Source organism: Tursiops truncatus, chromosome X (genome assembly GCF_011762595.2).
Source record: "Tursiops truncatus isolate mTurTru1 chromosome X, mTurTru1.mat.Y, whole genome shotgun sequence".
Classification (NCBI taxonomy): domain Eukaryota; kingdom Metazoa; phylum Chordata; class Mammalia; order Artiodactyla; family Delphinidae; genus Tursiops; species Tursiops truncatus.
Genome location: NC_047055.1, coordinates 111,460,024 through 111,478,418, shown reverse-complemented (window position 1 = coordinate 111,478,418; position 18,395 = coordinate 111,460,024). Strand labels below are relative to the sequence as shown.

The 18,395-nt window shown below is 37.8% G+C and overlaps 1 long non-coding RNA gene across 1 annotated transcript in view; it reads right to left on the bottom strand.

Annotated features, from left to right (window-relative positions):
• Positions 1 to 7,256: 7,256 nt before the first annotated feature.
• The window catches only part of LOC141277650 (uncharacterized), a 187,196-nt gene continuing 176,057 nt past the window's right edge, over positions 7,257 to 18,395 (bottom strand). Inside the window, exon 3 of the long non-coding RNA XR_012329386.1 lies at positions 7,257 to 14,233. This is a non-coding gene — a long non-coding RNA (uncharacterized lncRNA). The remainder of the gene's footprint in view (positions 14,234 to 18,395) is intronic.

Genomic DNA, 18,395 nt, shown 5'->3' with positions numbered 1-18,395 from the left:
TTAATGAGTTCCCCAAGGAGAAGCAGAAGCTACCACACCAGCAAGCCTTTCCTCACACCTGAATTGTTTATCATTCAGTTGCTGGTGCTCTGGAGACTAACATACTGGTACTCTTTGCTACAGAATACTGAAACAACAAACTTGACAAATTCTTGATCAACAAGTGCTGGCAATGCAGACCCATTTAGAAATGGAATGGAGTGGATAACGTGAAAACTTGGACTATTTTCCATGGGACTTCTGGAAATAGAATATAGTAAGGAATTGGGATACTTCAGTTACCTGAACTAGTCAATCTACACTGGGACAAATGACAAGGTTTTGAATGTACTTCCACAGCCTGACTGAAATATTACTTTGAGTGTAATCAGTACTAGATATCAAAGGAACCTCATCACAGGATCTTCTGTGTTTAAGAAAGAAAGCTCCCCTGTTTCCCACATTGTAATTCATTAACATCCCACCATCTCTCCACAGAATGGTCTGTGTTTTCTACCCAACAAGAGAACCAACCTACTCTCTGGGGTAGGATTGAGTCACAAAGAGAAGAAAAACGGGGGGTGTTGGAGGAGAAGGCAAAACATGGAGCAGAATTCTAACAAGCTTGCTCAGTCTGACAGGACTGGTTCTAATGAATTTTACAAGATTTTTAAAGTATTCATAAGTTTAAATAACATTTTTGGTGACAAAAATAATATATGTTCCTTGCTGAAAACAGAAGAGTATTAAAAAAATAAGTTATTCATAATTAAATCACCAGAAGTTAACATTTTGATATATTAAATTCTGGGCAATTTTCTCTGTTTATATTAGTTCTAATTAACATAACTGGGATTATTTATAAACATGATTATTAATGTCTAAGTAATAATCCATAATGTGTCACAATTTCAACATCCTTGGGCATTTAAGATATTTCCCAAATTTTTGCTATTATAAATAATATTGTGACAAATCTTTTTTTAAATTGAAGAATAGCTGATTTACAATATTGTGTTAGTTTCAGATGTACAGCAAAGTAATTTGGTTATACAAGTATATGTATATACCTATATTCTTTTTTTTATTCTTTTCCATTATATTTTATTGCAAGATATTGAGTATAGTTCCCAGTGCTATACAATAAATTCTTGTTGTTTATCTATTTTATATACAGTATATGCATCTGTTAATCACATGCTCCCAACTTATCCCTCCTCCCCGCCTTCCCCTTTGGTAACCATAAGTTTGTTTTCTAAGTCTGTCTGTTTCTGTTTTGTAAATAAATTCATTTGTACTATTTTTTAGATTCCACATATAAGTGATATCATATTTGTCTTTGTCTGACTTAATTCACTTAGTATGATAATCTCTAGGTTCATCCATGTTGCTACAAATGGCATTATTTCATTCTTTTTTATGGCTGAGTAGTATTCCATTGTATATATACATACCACATCTTCTTTATCCATTCACCTGTTCATGTATACTTAGGTTGCTTCCATGTCTTGGCTATTGTAAATAGTGGTTTGAACATTGGGGTGCATATATCTTTTCAAATTAGAGCTTTCATCTTTTCCAGATATATGCCCAAGAGTGGGATTGCTGGATCATATGGTAACTTTATCTTTAGTTTTTTAAGGAACTTCCATACTGTTTTCCATAGTGGCTGCACCAATTTACATTCCCACCAACAGTGTAAGAGGGTTCCCTTTTCTCTACACCCTTTCCAGCACTTATTTGTAGACTTTTTGATGATGGCCATTCTGACCAATGTAAGGTGATACCTCGTTGTACTTTTGATTTGCATTTCTCTAATAATTGGTGATGTTCAGCATCTTTTCACATGCCTTTGGCCATCTGTACGTCTTCTTTAAAGAAATATCTATTTAGATCTTTTGCCCATTTTTTGATTTTTTGTTTGTTTTGTTTTGTTACTGAGTAGTATGAGCTGTTTCTATATTTTGGAAATTAAGCCCTTGTCGGTCGCATCATTTGCAAACATTTTCTCCCAGTCCATAGGTTGTCTTTTCGTTGTTTGTTTAAAATTAATTAATTAATTTTTGGCTGTGTTGGGTCTTTGTTGCTGCGCATGGGCTTTCTCTAGTTGCAGCGAGTGGGCGCTACTCTTTGTTGTGGTGTGCAGGCTTCTCATTGCGGTGGCTTCCCTTGTTGCGGAGCACGAGCTCTAGGCACGTGGGCTTCAGTAGTTGTGGTTTGCAGGCTCCAGAGTGCAGGCTCAGTAGTTGTGGCGCACAGGCTTATTGGTCCACGGCATGTCGGATCATCCCAGGCCAGGGCTCGAACCCATGTCCTCTGCATTGCAAGGCAGATTCTTAACCACTGTGCCACCAGAGAAGCCCTGTCTTTTCGTTTTGTTTATGGTTTACTCTGCTGTGCAAAAGCCTGTAAGTTTGACTAGGTCCCATTTGTTATTTTTGCTTTCATTTCTATTGCCTTGGGAGACTGACCTAAGAAAACATTGCTATGATTTATGTCAGAATATTTTGCCTATGTTCTCTTCTAGGAGTTTTACGGTGTCATGTCTTAAGTCTTTAAGCCATTTTGAGTTTATTTTTGTGTATGATGTGAGGGAGTATTCTAACTTCATTGACTGACATGCGGCTGCCCAGCTTTCCCAACACCACTTGCTGAAGAGACTATCTTTTCTCCATTGTATATTCTTGCCTCCTTTGTTGAAGGAAAAATCTGGACAAATCTTCTTTTGTAAAACTTTGCCTGGCTATCCAATTGTTTCCTTAGGATAGATGCTTAGAAGTTAAATGCCTCAATGAAAGGGTAGGAACATATTTAAGATTCTTAGTACAATTGCCAAGTTGCTTCACAAAACGATTGTCCCAATATATCTTCCCATGAGCAATGTATAAACATGCCCTTCCAAGAGCACTAGTGACTACATGGAGTGTTATCTTGGATCATTCTTTTCTAATTTCACGGTCAAAACCATTATCTCATTACCTTGCCATTCTTTTATTTTTTAATGCAATTTATCATTTCACACATAAATATATTGACCATTTGTGGGTTATTTCTTTTTCTTTTGTGATTTGTTCATGACCATGGCCCGTATCTTCTACTGGGCAGTTAGTTTTTTCTCAATGTTTTATTAGCATCTCTATATATTAAAACATATTAGTTCTTTATTATATTTTTTGCACTTATATTTTACCATTAATTTTAATTTATGGTGGATTTTCATTGTTATCATTGCACAAAAATTTGGAATTCTCATGCAGTCAAATCTGTTTGCCTTTTCCTTTAAGATTTTTTCACATTGCTTTTATTCTTGTAAATCTTCCCCCATTTGAAGAACAAGTGAATATTTACCCATACTTTCTCTTAACCAGCAAAACCAGTTTTATTAACTATAAAAATGCTTATTTGAAGGTAGAATGTGGTCAGAATGATTTCACTTTCCTCACTATAACTAAACTAGTCATAAAGCACAAGAATTTGGTGACACTCATGAATTGACTATAGATATTACCATCTCAGGACTTCAATGAAATTACCTTTAAGATGATTTCACAGAGTACTTGAGAAAAAAAGGATCAAAAAGATGTCAGATATAAGTGAAAACATACCATATTTGTCTTTCTCTGTCTGACTTATTTCACTAAGTGTGGAATCTAAAATATAAAATGAACAAACATACCACAACAGAAACAGACTCACAGATACAGAGAACAAACTAGTGGTTACCAGAGGGGTAGGGATAGGGGCAGAATAGGCAAAGGGGATTAAGGGGTACAAACTACTAGATATTAAAAAAAAAAAAGTTACAAGAATGTATTGTACGACACAAGGAATATAGTCATACTTTGTATGGAGTGTAATCTGTAAAAATATTGAATTACTATGTTGTACACCTGAAACTAATCATATTGTAAGTCAACTATACTTCAATTAAAGAAAAAAACATGTCAGAAAAGAATAGTAACTGTTATAAAAGTGAAATTGAAACTAAACCCTTCAGAGAAGTTCCATACTTCTGATTCATTGAATGGAACAACTTTATATTATCCTTGTCGTCATTCAGTTAGCTTCATTTGCAACAAATATTTAAGAAATATCAAGTACTCAGATACCATCATAGTATATTACCAAAACTGTCTAATACTGATTGACTCTGCAAAGGCCTTTCTTGCAATGCAACAAACACACTTCAAAATAATTGAAGACACTACAATTGTAAATTTGTTAACAAATTTTAACCCAATAATCCATGTTTCCATAATGAATACACAAACAGAAAAATGTATGAACTCACATAACGTAAACACATGAAAAGAAGACAGGGATGGAGAGAGGAGGGGTGGTAAAAAGGCAGCTGAATTCATTAGTTCCTATAAAAGTCTAAAAATATTTCCACCCAAATTTATTCTCTGAAAAATGAAAGAGATGTGTAAGACTGTGCCCACGTCAGAGAAAACAGAGTCTACATCGAGAAGGAGGAGGGGAAAGCACTGGTTGTCAGGAAGCCACCACAGTCTCTGCCAACACCATTATCAGTGACAGCTGGTTTCCAGAAGAGTACCTTCAAGGAACCATTAATCAGAGAATAATGGGGACGACAAAAGGCAATGCTTCTCAACTATTTAGCATACTGTTAGCAATAGATTCCCATGGCATATATACTATGTGCAGGAATAGTGTGCTGGACCGCATGTTCTCAATAAATATATGGTAGATTGGGGGAGACCGATTGCACTAATAGTCCCAGTTTTTAATGCATCCTTGTATCCATGCCCTTTTATAGTGCCCTCTCACACTGCCTTTGGGCCTGACCATGTGACATGCTTTGACCAAATGAAGAGTTACAAACTTGATGCAAGCAGAGGCTTGAAAAGCCACTCCTGTGGTTCCGATTTCAGTAGGCCTGGAATGGGCAGGGTGCAAGCATGTGCATTTTGAAAATACTCCTTAGGTGATTCAGATATGCACTCTTCTTTAAAAATCTCTGACTTAGAATGTTCCACAAGTCCTAAAGACTGTGAACACAGTATCTCAGGATTGTTATATAGTCCTAAGACATTAATACCTGAAAGAAGCTTTTATGGAAATGGATTTTCAGATTCTGAAACCACTGAAAACTCTTGATGTTATCCAGCGTGTAGCACTAAAATAATATAAATTGTTTAATAAAGTAATTTTAGAGCTGAAAATGTGCTTAGAAATCTAACTCACTTATTTTGCAAAAGAAGAAACTAACTCCACCTTAAGGAACAGTGGTAGCACCAGGGCCAAATCCCACGCCTCTTGGTTTTCACTTAATCATAGAAAATCTAAAAAGTATTTTCAAACGTTAGTTTTAATTTCATCTACTACTACTTTTTCTCATCAGCCCTATTAATTTCACTAAAATGAATTAATTTAAGATTTATCTCCTTTTATTTTTTCCTCTCAGTAGTAGAGATGCTAATAAATGTGAAACAGTAAAAAATAAGCTTCTTCTAGTGTCAGGAAGGAGGAACAACAACAGGAATAGGCAGGCGTAAAAGATCTGGGAGAAGAGGGTTCTAGACAGAAGAAATAGCAAGTATGTATGAGGAAGAATAAGAGGTTCATAGGACTTGAGTGACATAAGAGAGGCAGAAAATTGTAGGACATGATGGCAGAAAGATTAGCAGTCCCTGTCCTATACTTACTTGGGTTCACCTCTGTCTCTCACTGCAATTATTTGCAAGGTCTTTGATAACTACATATATTTGAGCGAGATTTCTGATTTCCAATAATGGGAGACTCAGTTATTCTGACCAAACCACCAGAGGAAAACAAAAATACTGAGGGAAGGACTTTTGTTTTTTGTTTTGTTTTGTTTTTTTCTTTTACAAATCTCTTACAAAGCAAAAGATCTAATAACAAAAGCAAAATAAATCAGGAATCCAAAAAGTGCACAAGGAAGCCACTTCTACACTGAGGACATTGCGTATTTTTTTTTTTAATATCTTTATTGGAGTATAATTGCTTTACAATGTTGTGTTAGTTTCTGCTGTATAACAAAGTGAATCAACTATTCATATACATATATTCCCATAGCCCCTCCCTCTTGCGTCTCCCTCCACCCTCCCTATCCCACCCCTCTAGGTGGTCACAAAGCAACGAGCTGATCTCCCTGTGCTATGCGGCTGCTTCTCACTAGCTATCTATTTTACATTTGGTCATGTATATATGTCGATGCAACTCTCTCACTTCGTCCCATCTTACACTTCTCCCTCCCAGTGTCCTCAGGTCCATTCCCTACGTCTGCGTCTTTATTCCTGTCCTGCCCCTAGGTTCTTCAGAGCCATTTTTTTTTAGATTCCATATACTTGTGTTAGCATATGATATGTGCTTTTCTCTTTCTGACTTACTTCACTGTGTGACAGACTCTAGGTCCATCCACTTCACTACAAATAACTCAATTTTGTTTCTTTTTGTGGCTGAGTAATATTCCATTGTATATATGTGCCACATCTTCTTTATCCATTCATATGTCGATGGACACTTAGGTTGCTACCATGTCCTGGCTATTGTAAATAGTGCTGCAATAAACATCGTGGTACATGTCTCTTTTTGAATTATAGTTTTCTCAAGGTATAGGCCCAGTAGTGGGATTGCTGGGTCATATGGTAGTTCTATTTTTAGTTTTTTAAGGAACCTCCATACTGTTCTCCATAGTGGCTGTATCAATTTACATTCCCAACAACAGTGCAAGAGGGTTCCCTTTTCTCCACACCCTCTCCAGCATTTATTGTTTCTAGATTTTTTGATGATGGCCATTCTGACCAGTGTGAGGTGATACCTCATTGTAGTTCTCATTTGCATTTCTCTAATGATCAGTGACGCTGAGCATCCTTTCATGTGTTTGTTGGCAATCTGTATATCTTCTTTGGAGAAATGTCTATTTAGGTCTTCTGCCCATTTTTGGATTGGGTTGTTTGTTTTTTTGATATTAAGCTGCATGAGCTTCTTGTATATTTTGGATATTAATCCTTTGTCAGTTGCTTTGTTTGCAAATATTTTCTCCCATTCTGAGGCTTGTCTTTCCGTCTTGTTTACGGTTTCTTTGCCATACAAAAGCTTTTAAGTTTCATTAGGTCCCATATGTTTATTTATTTATTTATTTTTAACATCTTTATTGGAGTATAATTGCTTTACAATGGTGTGTTAGTTTCTGCTTTATAACAAAGTAAATCAGTTATACATATACATATGTTCCCATATCTCTTCCCTCTTGCATCTTCCTCCCTCCCACCCTCCCTATCCCACCCCTCTAGGTGGTCACAAATCACTTAGCTGATATCCCTGTCCTATGCGGCTGCTTCCCACTAGCTATCAACCTTACGTTTGGTAGTGTATATATGTCCATGCCTCTCTCTTGCTTTGTCACAGCTTACCCTTCCCCCTCCCCACATCCTCAAGTCCATTCTCTAGTAGGTCTGTGTCTTTATTCCCGTCTTACCCCTAGGTTCTTCATGACCTTTTTTTTTTTCTTAGATTCCGTATATATGTGTTAGCATACGGTATTTGTTTTTCTCTTTCTGACTCACTTCACTCTGTATGACAGACTCTAGGTCCATCCACCTCACTACAAATAACTCAATTTTATTTCTTTATATGGCTGAGTAATATTCCATTGTATATATGTGCTACATCTTCTTTATCCATGCATCTGTTGATGGACACTTAGGTTGCTTCCATGTCCTGGCTATTGTAAATAGAGCTGCAATGAACACTGTGGTACATGACTCTTTTTGAATTATGGTTTTCTCAGGGTATATGCCCAGTAGTGGGATTGCTGGGTCATATGGTAGTTCTATTTGTAGTTTTTTAAGGAACCTCCATACTGTTCTCCATAGTGGCTGTATCAATTTACATTCCCACCAACAGTGCAAGAGGGTTCCCTTTTCTCCACACCCTCTCCAGCATTGATTGTTTCTAGATTTTTGATGATGGCCATTCTGACAGGTGTGAGATGATATCTCATTGTAGTTTTGATTTGCATTTCTCTAATGATAAATGATGTTGGGCATTCTTTCGTGTGTTTGTTGGCAATCTGTATATCTTCTTTGGAGAAATGTCTATTTATGTCTTCTGCACATTTTTGGATTGGGTTGTTTGTTTTTTTGTTATTGAGCTGCTTGTAAATTTTGGAGATTAATCTTTTGTCAGTTGCTTCATTTGCAAATATTTTCTCCCATTCTGAGGGTTATCTTTTGGTCTTGTTTATGGTTTCCTTGCTGGGCAAAAGCTTTTAAGTTTCATTAGGTCCCATTTGTTTATTTTTGTTTTTATTTCCATTTCTCTAGGAGGTGGGTCAAAAAGGATCTTGCTGTGATTTTGGTCAAAGAGTGTTCTTCCTATGTTTTCCTCTAAGAGTTTGATAGTGTCTGGCCTGACATTTAGGTCTTTAATCCATTTTGAGTTTATTTTTGTGTATGGTGTTAAAGAGTGTTCTAATTTCATTGTTTTACGTGCAGCTGTCCAGTTTTCCCAGCACCAGTTACTGAAGAGGCTGTCTTTTCTCCATTGTATATTATTCCTCCTTTATCAAAGATAAGGTGACCATGTGTGCATGGGTTTATCGCTGGGCTTTCTATCCTGTTCCCTTGATCTATACTTCTCTTTTTGTGCCAGTACCATACTATCTAGATTACTGTAGCTTTGTAGTATAGTCTGAAGTCTGGGAGCCTGATTCCTCCAGCTCTGTTTTTCTTTCTCAAGAAAAACTTTGGCTATTCGGGATCTTTTGTGTTTCCATACAAATTGTGAATTTTTTTGTTCTCGTCTGTGAAAAATGCCAGTGGTCATTTGATAGGGATTACACGGAATCTGTAGATCACTTTGGGTAGTATAGTCATTTTCACAATGTGGATTCTTCCAATCCAAGAACATGGTATATCTCTCCATCTTTTTTTATCATCTTTAATTTCATCAGTGTCTTATAGTTTTCTGCATACAGGTCCTTTGCCTCCTTAGGGAGGTTTATTCGTAGATATTTTGTTCTGTTTATTGTAATGGTAAATGGGAGTGTTTCCTTAATTTCTCCTTCAGATTTTTCATCATTAGTGTATAGTAATGCAAATTTCTGTGCATTAATTTTGTATACTGATACTTTACCAAATTCATTGATTAGCTCTAGAGGCTTTCTGGTAGCACCTTAAGGATTCTCTATGTATAGTATCATGTCATCTGCAAACAGTGACAGTTTTACTTCTTCTTTTCTCACCTGGATTCCTTTTATTTCTTTTTCTGCTCTGATTGCTGTGGCTAAAACTTCCAAAACCATGTTCAATAAAAGCAGTTAGAGTGGGCAACCTTGTCTTGTTCATGATCTTAGAGGAAATGGTTCTAGTTTTCAACCATTGAGAATGACGTTGTCTGTGGGTTTGTCACATATGGCCTTTATTATGTTGAGGTAGGTTCCCTCTATGCCCACTTTTTGGAGACTTTTTATCATAAACGGGTGTTGAATTGTGTCAAAAGCTTTTCCTGCATCTATTGAGATTATTATATGGTTTTTATCCTTCAGTTTGTTAATATGGTTTATCACATTGATTGATTTGCATATATTGAAGAATCCTTGCATCCCTGGGATAAACCCCACTTGATCATGGTGTATGATCCTTTTAATGTGCTATTGGATTCTGTTTGCTAGTATTTTGTTGAGGATTTTTGCATCTATGTTCATCAGTGTTATTGGCCTGTAGTTTTCTTTTTTTGTGACATCTTTGTCTGGTTTTGGCATCAGGGTGATGGTGGCCTCGTAAAATGAGTTTGGGAGTGTTCCTCCCTCTGCTATACTTCAGAAGAGTTTGAGAAGGATAGGTGTTAGCTCTTCTCTAAATGTTTGATAGAATTTGCCTGTGAAGCCATCTAGTCCTGGGCTTTTGTTTATTGGAAGATTTTTAATCACAGTTTCAATTTCAGTGCTTGTGATTGGTCTGTTCATATTTTCTATTTCTTCCTGGTTCCGTCTTGGAAGGTTGGACTCTTCTAAGAACTTGTCCATTTCTTCCAGGTTGTCCATTTTACTGGCATATAATTGCTTGTAGTAGTCTCTCATGATCCTTTGTATTTCTGCAGTGTCACTTGTTACTTCTTTTTTCATTTCTAATTCTGTTGATTTGAGTCTTCTCCCTTTTTTTCTTGATCAGTCTGGCTAATGGTTTATCAATTTTGTTTATCTTCTCAAAGAACCACGTTTTAGTTTTATTGATCTTTGCTATTGTTCCCTTCATTTCTTTTCATTTATTTCTGACCTGATCTTTATGATCTCTTTCCTTCTGCTAACTTTGGGGTTTTTTGTTTCTTCTTTTTCTAATTGCTTTAGGTTTAAGGTTAGGTTGTTTATTTGAGATTTTTCTTGTTTCTTGAGGCAGGGTTGAATAGCTATAAACTTCCCTCTTAGAACTGCTTTTACTGCATCGCATAGGTTTTGGGTTGTCGTGTTTTCATTGTCATTTGTTTCTAGGTATTTTTTGATTTCCTCTTTGATTTCTTCAGTGATCTCTTGGTTATTTAGTAGCGTGTTGCTTAGCCTCCATGTGTTTGTATTTTTTACAGTTTTTTCCCGGTAATTGATATCTAGTCTCATAGCATTGTGATTGGAAAAGATACTTGATATGATTTCAACTTTCTTACATTTACCGAGAATTGATTTGTGAACCAAGACATGATGTATCCTCGAGATGTTCTATGAGCACTTGAGAAGAAATTGTATTCTGTTGGTTTTGGATGGAATGTCCTATAAATATCAGTTAAGTCTATCTGTTCTAATGTGTCTATTAAAGCTAGTGTTTCTTTCTTTATTTTCATTTTGGATGATCCGTTCTTTGGTGAAAGTGGGGTGTTAAAATCCCCTACTATTATTGTGTTACTGTCGATTTCCCCTTTGTTTGCTGTTAGCATTTGCCTTATGTATTGAGGTGCTCCTATGTTGGGTGCATAACTATTTACAATTGTTATATCTTCTTGGATTGATCCCTTGATCATTATGTAGTGTCCTTCCTTGTCTCTTGTAGTCTTTAAAGTATATTTTGTCTGATAAGAGTATTGGTATTCCAGCTTTGTTTTGATTTCCATTAGCATGGAATACCTTTTTCCAACTGCATGGAATATCTTTTCCCATCCCCTCACTTTCAGTCTGTATGAGTCCCTAGGTCTGAAGTGGGTCTCTTGTACACAGCATATATTGGTCTTGTTTTGCTATCCATTCAGCCAGTCTGCGTCTTTTCTTTGGAGCATTTAATCCATTTACATTTAAGGTAATATCAATATGTATGTTCCTATTCCCATTTTCTTAATTGTTTTGGGTTTGTTATTGTAGGTATTTTCCTTCCCTTGTGTTTCCTGCCTAGAGAAGTTTCTTTAGCATTTGTTGTAAAGCTGGTTTGGTGGTGCTGAATTCTCTTAGCTTTTGCTTGTCTGTAAAAGTTTTAATTTCTCCGTCAAATCTGAATGAAATTCTTGCTGAGTAGAATAATCTTGGTTGTAGGTTTTTCCCTTTCATCACTTTAAATATGTCGTGCCACTCCCTTCTGGCTTGCAGAGTTTCTGCTGAAAGATCAGCTGTTAACCTTTTGGGGATTCCTTTGTATGTTATTTGTTGTTTTTCCCTTGCTGCTTTTAATATTTTTTCTTTGAATTTAATTTTTGATAGCTTGATTAATATGTGTCTTGGTGTCTTTCTCCTTGGATTTATCCTGTGTGGGACCTCTGCGCTTCCTGGACTTGACTGACTCTTTCCTTTCCCATGTTAAGGAAGTTTTCAACTGTAATCTCTTCAACTATTTTCTCAAACCCTTTATTTTTCTCTTCTTCTTCTGGGACCCCTAGAATTCAAATGTTGGTGCATTTAATGTTGTTCCAGAGGTCTCTGAGACTGTTGTCAACTCTTTTCATTCTTTTTTCTTTATTCTGCTCTGTGGCTGTTATTTCCATTATTTTATCTTTCAGGTCACTTATCTGGTCTTCTGCCTCAGTTATTCTGCTATTGATTCCTTCTAGAGTATTTTTAATTTCATTTATTGTGTTTTTCATCATTGTTTGCTCTTTAGTTCTTCTAGGTCCTTGTTAAACGTTACTTTTATTTTTTCCATTATATTTCCAAGATTTTGGATCATCTTTACTATCATTACTCTGAATTCTTTTTCAGGTAGACTGCCTATTTCCTCTTCATTTGCTTGGTCCAGTGGGTTTTTACCTTGCTCTTTCATCTGCTGCATATTTCTCTGTCTTCTCATTTTGTTTAACTTACTATGTTTGGGGTCTTCTTTTCACAGGCTGCAGGTTCGTAGTTCCCGTTATTTTTGGTGTCTTCCCCCAGTGGGTGAGGTTTGTTCAGTGGCTTGTGTAGGCTTCCTGGTGGAGGGGACTGGTGCCTGTGTTCTGGCGGGTAGGCCTGTATCTTGTCCTTCTGGTGGGCAGGGCTGCATCCGCTGGTGTGTTTTGGAGTGTCTGTGAACTTAGTATGACTTTAGGCAGCCTCTCTGCTAATGGGTGGGGCTGTGTTCCTGTCTTGCTAGTTGTTTGGCATGGGGTGCCCAGCACTGGAGCTTGCTGGCCGTTGGGTGGAGCTGGGTCTTAGTGTTGGGACGAAGATCTCTGGGAGAGCACTTGCCAATTGATATTACGTGGGGCTGGGAGCTTTCTGGTGGTCCAGTGTCGTGGACTCGGCCCTCCCACCTCGGAGGCTCAGGCCCGACACCTGGCCGGAGTACTAAGACCCTGCCAGCCACATGGCTGAGAAGAACAGGAAGAAAGAAAGAAAGAGAAAAGGACAGATACCTAGGACAAATGGTAAAAGCAAACCTATACAGACAAAATCACACCAAGAAGCATACACGTACACACTTACAAAAAGAGAAAAAGGAGACAAAAGAAAATATATATATATTTAAAAAAAGGAAGAGAGCACCCAAAGTAATAAACAAATCCACCAATGATAATAAGCATTAAATACTAAACTAAGATAAACATAAAACCAGAAACATATTAGACACAGAAAGCAAACCCCAAGTCTACAGTTCTTCCCAAAGTCCACCACTTCAATTTTGGGAACATTCATTGTCTATTCAGGTATCTTCAGATGCAGGGTTTATCAAGTTGATTGTGGGGACTTAATCTGCTGTTCCTGAGGTTGCAGGGAGAAATTTCCCTTTCCCTTCTTTGTTCGCACAGCTCCTGGGGTTCAGCTTTGGTTTTGGCCCCGCCTCTGTGTGTAGGCCACCCTCAGGCGTCTTTTACCCACCCAGACAGGAGGGGCTTAAAACAGCAGCTTATTAGGGCTCTCTTGCTCACTCAGGCTGGGGGGAGGGAGGGGTACGGTAGTCATAATTGGAATGAGGGGTGAGCCTGAGGTGGCAGAGGCTGGCGTGACATTGCAACAGCCTGAGGTTTGCTGTGTGTTCTCCCGGGGAAGCTGTCCCAGGATCATGGGACCTTGGCAGTGGTGTCATGCACAGGCTCCCAGGTGGGTGTGGATAGTGACCTGTGCTTGCACACAGGATTATTCATGGCAGCGGTAGCAGCGTTAGTGGTTCATGCCCATCTCTGGGGTCTGAGCTGATAGTCGCGGCTCACGCCCATCTCTGGAGCTCGTTTAGGCAGTGCTCTGCCTTCTGTGGGCACACTGGGAAGGAATCCCCTCTCCTCACGCACCCCGAAACATAGGTCTTTTGCCTCTCTGGCAGGTCCAGACTTTTTCCCAGACTCCCTCCCGGCTGGCACACTAGCCCCCTTCATGCTGTCTTCATGCAGCCAAACCCAGTTCTGTCCCTGGGGTCTGACCGAGCTTCAGCTCCCAGCCCCTAATAGGAGAGAAGACAAGCCTCTCATGCTGGTGAGCGCTGGTTGGCACAGATTCTCTGTGCAGGAATCTCTCCGCTTTCCCCTCTGCATCCCTGTTGCTGCGTTCTCCTTCATGGCTCTGAAGCTTCCCCCACTGCCCACCCCCTGTCCCCGCCAGTGAAGGGGCTCCCTAGTGCATGGAAACTTTTCCTCCTTCACAGCTCCCTGCCAGAGGTGCGGGTCCTGTCCCTATTCTTTTGTCTCTGTTTTTCTTTTGCCCTACCCAGGTATGTGGGGAGTTTCTTGCCTTTTGGGAAGTCTGAGGTCTTCTGCCAGCATTCAGTAGGTGCTCTGTAGGAGTTGTTCCACATGTAGATGTATTTTTGATGTATTTGTGGAGAGGAAGGTGATCTCCACGTGTTACTCCTTCACCATCTTCCTTATTATTTCTCGGATATTTCTGTAAAATAAAAATGTTTACTGTGATGGTCTCACAGGATTAGGAGCATGGAGAACAAAGCCCAAGGCCCATAGAAGATGGGAAGTCTATTAGGAGACTGTCTGCATAAAAAGCTATGACCTCAAAGGGCTACACCCTCAAGGAAGGGTAAGTCGTCTTTCAGTCTGGAATCATGTCATCTGTGTGGTCCAGGGAACTTAAAAATTGAACTTGGATTAAAGTGAACCTAGACCGGTAGTAACTTCAGGCATTTGGTAGAAACAAATCCAAGTTCTTTCTGAAGGAAGTTACTTTCATTCTATGACTTAAATTATTCTTACAGGTAATTTTCAGATACAATGAACAGCAAATACTCAAGGACAACAAGGCACACAAATAGAACTATAATGACTTTATATATTAGAATTATTAAATACAGACTATAAATAAACCATACTTACTATAAAAATGTATATCGAATTTTTAAAAAGAAAATATTTTAAAAAACAATTATTACATTTTGCACATAAAAGGCATTAAATAAATATTTGTGGATTTAAGTTAATAAACATCTAGCCTTTTCCATGATGTCAACTACTACTTCATTCACTCATTTTATCCAACAAACATTTTTGCCTATTCATGGTGTTCTGTGCTATGTTTTCAGTATGAAGGATACAATAGTAAACAATATGCACACAGGGTTCTTGCTCCCAAAACTCTCACATCTATGGGGAAGACATATAGGTAGACAGCCAAAAATAACCTGGTAGGATTAGTACTCCCTCAAGGACTACAATAGGACCAGATAATTGAACATATTCACAAGACTCCCAAGAGCCTCCCAAGCACAGCTCCCCACGGTCCTTCTTATTCACCCAAGGAGGTGAAAGACTTGTCCAATGAGTCTCTGTTTAGGGAGAACTCCCTAAAAGGTTCCAGCAGATTCTTCCATGACCTTCTGGTCACATAACCAAGCCCGACTGTTAAACTGATTACACCAGCGGTAAAGCACCAATAAACTGGCCCTAGATCAGGAATAAGACAAGGGTACCCACTCTCACCATGCCTATGCCAGAGCAATCAAGCAAGAAAAAGCAATAAAAGGCATCAGAATCACAAAGGAAGAAGTAGTATTTTCTCCATTTTCAGATGACATGATTTTATATATATAAAGTCTTAAAGATTCTGCCAAAAAACTGTTAGATCTAATCAACGAAATGAGTAAAATTGCAGGATACAAAATCAACATACAAAATCATTAGTGCTTCTCTACACTAATAAATGAATTATCTGAAAAAGAAATAAAGGAAAATCCCATTTACAATAGCATCAGAAACAATAAAATACTTAGGAATAAATCTAACCAAGTTGGTGAAAGATCTCCACACTAAAAACGATAAGACACTGATGAAAGAAATTGAAGAAAACACAAATGGGATGATATCCTGTCTTCATGGACTGGAAGAATTCATATTGTTAAAATACTATGCAAAGCTATCTATAGATTGAATGCAATCCCTATCAAGAGTCCAATGGCATTTTTTTTTTTACAGAAATAGAAAAAACAATCCTAAAATTCATTTGGAACAACAAAAGACTCTGAATAGCCAAAGCAATCCTGAGAAAGAAGAACAAAGCTGGAGGAATCACACTTCTTGATTTCAAACTACATTACAATGCTATAATAATCAAAATAGTATACAAAAAGATATATATCAATGGAACAGAATTGAGAGCCCAGAAATAAACCTTCGCATATGCAGATAACCAATATTTGACAGCGGAGCCAAGAATACTCAGTGGAGGAAAGACAGTCTCTTCAATAAATAATGCTGGGAAAATTGGATATTCACATGCAAAAGAATGAACCTAGATCCCAACCTTACACCACTCACAAAAATTAACTGGAAATAGATTAAAGACTTAAATGTAAGACCAGAAACCATAAAACTCCTAGAAGAAAACACAGGGGAAAAGCTCCTTAACACTGGTCATTTCTTAGATATGCACAAGCACGCAAAATAAGAAATAAACAAGTGGGACCACATCAAATTAAAAAGCTTCTGCACAACAAAGGAAACAATAAACAAAATGAAAAGGCAACTTACAGAATGGGAGAAAATATTTGCAAACCACACATGTGATAATGGGTTAATATCCAAAATATATAAGGAACTCATATAACTCAGTAGCGAAAACAAAATAATTCAATTAAAAATTGAGTGAAGGACCCAAATATACATTTTTCCGAAGGAGACATACAGATGGCAAACATGCACAGGAAAAGGTGCTCAACATTACTAATCATCAGAGAAATGCAATTTAAAACCACAAAGAGATATCACCTCACATACATTAGACTGGCTATTATCAAAAAGATAAGAGATAACAAATGTTGGCAAGGAAGTGGAGGAATGGGAACCCTTCCACACTGTTGGTAGAAATCTAAATTGATGCAGCACTATGGAAAACAGTATAGAAGTTCCTCAAAAAATTAAAAATAGGACTACCAACATTTTCCAATAACTGACAAGGTGGCAGAAGTGCAGCAAAAGAGGCAGACCTTCCATAAGTCCACCTACCTCAGGCGTGGACCTCAACCAGCTGCTGGACAAGTCCTACAAGCTGCTCATGCAGTTGTACTGCGCCTGGCAGCAACCGCGGCTGAATCCGGCCTGCGGAGGAAGCAGCACTCGCCGCTTAAGTGCCTGACCAAGGCCAAGAACAAGGCGCCACCCACAGAGAAGCCTAAGGTTGTTAAGATGCATCTGTGGGACATGATCATCGTTCCCAAGATAGTGGGCGGCTACAAGGGCAAGATCCTCAACCAGGTGGAAATCAAGCCTGGGATGATTGGCCGCTGTATGGGCAAGCTGTCAATCACCTACAAGCCTGTGAAGCACGAGCTGCTCAGACATCAGGGTCGCCCACTTCTCCACCTTCATCCCCTTCATGAAGCCTGCTTGGCCAATAAAGGCACAGACTCCTCTAAAAAATAAATAACTTTTAAAAATAAATAAAAATAAGACTACCTTATGACCCAGCAATTCCACTTCTGGGTATATATCCAAAGGAAATAAAATCACTGTCTCAAAAAGATATCTGCACCCATGTGTTCACTGCAGCATTATTTACAGGACAAGAAAACGCCTAAGTGCCCATCCACATGAATGGATAAAGATGTCTTAAGATATATATATATGAATATTATTCAGCCATTAAAAAGGAAATCTTGCCATTTGGAACAGCAGGGATGAGGGCATCATGCTAAGTAAAATAAGTCAAATAGAAAAAGACAAATACTGTATCATCTCACCTATACATAGAATCTAATAAAACCGATATCATAGAAACAGAGAACAGATTGGTGGTTGCCAGAGGTGGGGAGGTGGGGAGGTGGAAGGCGGCCTGGGTGAAGGTGGTAAAAAGTACAAACTTTCACTTATAAAATAAATTTGTTCTGGGGATGTAATGTACAGCATGGTGACTATAGTTAAAAATACTGTATTGCATATTTGAAAACTGTTAAGAGAGATCTTAAAAGTTCTTACTACAAGAAAAAAAACTAACTATGTGAGGTGATGGATATTAACTAAACTTATTGTGGTAATCATTTCACAATATATACATATGTCAAATCATTATGTTATACATCTTAAACTTATACGATGCTATATGTCAATTATATCTCAATAAAGCTAGAAGAAAAAAGTTAAAATAAACCTGTCCTAAGTGCTGCTAGGGGAGTTTCAAACTTTAAATAGCATGTTACACATCATTAGTTAGCCCACTGCCCTTATCTTGGCCAAGAGTCAGTGTCAGTCAGTGTCCCAGTCTAGCTGTAAAATAATTTTATTCTTCGCAGCGAGAAAATGCTGCTTAAGCCAAGTCTTGAATAAATAGGCATTTATGCTCATTGTGAATTTAGTACTGCCAGATATTTACCTGATAGTCAATAAATATTAAATACTTGTTAGTTGCTACATGAAGAAAGAAGAATAATTTCTGACTAAATTCTATAGTAGTTTAAAATTTTCTTTCTTTAGCATTTGTATTACCTGTAAAGTCTTTTGGCAGCATGTAAGATTTTAATATCTTACTATTTTGGGAATGAGCTCATTTTAGATCTAAGAAGAAAGATTTATTCTTACAATAACAAAAGCTACCTTTTTTAGATCAT